This window comes from Mastomys coucha, chromosome X (assembly GCF_008632895.1).
Source record: "Mastomys coucha isolate ucsf_1 chromosome X, UCSF_Mcou_1, whole genome shotgun sequence".
In the NCBI taxonomy this organism is placed as follows: Eukaryota; Metazoa; Chordata; class Mammalia; order Rodentia; family Muridae; genus Mastomys; species Mastomys coucha.
In genome coordinates, this window is record NC_045030.1 from 92205446 (window position 1) to 92206801 (window position 1356).

At 39.0% G+C, this 1356-nt stretch overlaps 1 pseudogene; it reads left to right on the plus strand.

Annotated features, from left to right (window-relative positions):
- LOC116093541 overlaps nucleotides 1-370 on the plus strand; it is a 2577-nt pseudogene extending 2207 nt beyond the window's left edge.
- The last annotated feature ends 986 nt before the right edge of the window (nucleotides 371-1356 follow it).

Genomic DNA, 1356 nt, shown 5'->3' on the forward strand with positions numbered 1-1356 from the left:
GAGGAGGAGGAGGGGAAAGGGAGGGGGAGGAGGAGGAGGAGCTATTCTACCAATGGGAAGTGACTTGCCAAGTCATTATGACATATTTATGAAAATTAAAGAGACAAATGAAAGAGAAAATGTATCAGAACATCCAAAAAGAAAATCATCTGCAACCTCTGAGTGTTCTCCATCTCATGATGATGATTCTAATAATGGAATGAGTACAGTTCACTGTAGGAACCTTATTTCTTTAGTAGATTACCAATATTGATGGGTAATATTGATATTGATGGTGATAATGATAATGATCCTTTTAGAAACAATGAAAATGAAGAAGATGAAAGAAGATGAAGAACCTCCAATAAAAAGACCAAATCTTAGTTCATAGAATCATATGAGGCCCTCAACTCCTAGTTCAAATAAAATTCTATAACTATCACTAACGGAAAATCTAATTTTAAAAAATCTTGCTCCTATGGACTTTTAGATAAGGTAGAATACAGAACAAAACAATGAATACGAGGCCTCAATTTTACATAGGGAAAACTTCCCATAAAATAAATGTATAGCATAAAATAAACAACAACTGAGTTGTAATGTTTTTTTCATATTTACTAAATTATTTTCTTCATTTACATGTCATATGATTTCTTCTTTCCCAATTTCTCCCCAAAAAACAAACAAACAAACAAACAAAAACAACAAGAAAAAACCCCTGTTGCCTCTGCCCGTCCCCATGCTTGCCACCACACCCTCTACCAATTATTGGCCCTGGCATTTCCCTATACTGAGGCACAGAACCTTCACAGGGCCAAGGGCCTCTCCTACCATTGCTGATTGACTTTGCAATCCTCTACTATACACATGCTGCTAGAACAATCAGTCCCACCATGTATAGTACTTTGTTGATGTTGAGTCCCTGGGAGCTCTGAGGGTACTAGTTAGTTCATATTGTTGTTTGTCCTAAGAAGCTGCAAACCCTTCAGCTCCTTTGGTCCTTTCTCTAACTCCTTCCTTGGGGACCCTGTACTCAGCTCAATGGATGGCTGTGAGCCTCTACTTCTGTATTAGTCAGGTACTGTCAGAGCCTCTCAGGAGACAGCTATATCAGGCTGGATTGTCCTTCCTTCAGTCTTTGATCCATAGTTAGTCTCTGCAACTCCTTCTGTGGGTATTCTGTGCCCCCTTTTACGAAGGAATGAAATGTCCACATTTTGGTCTTCCTTCTTGAGTTTCTTGTGGTTTGTGGGTTGTTCTTCCTGTATTCTGAAGTCCTGGGCTAATAACCACTTAGCAGAGAGTGCATAACATGTGTGTTCTTTTGTGATTGGGTTACGTCACTTAGGATGATATTCTCCAGATCCATCCATTAAC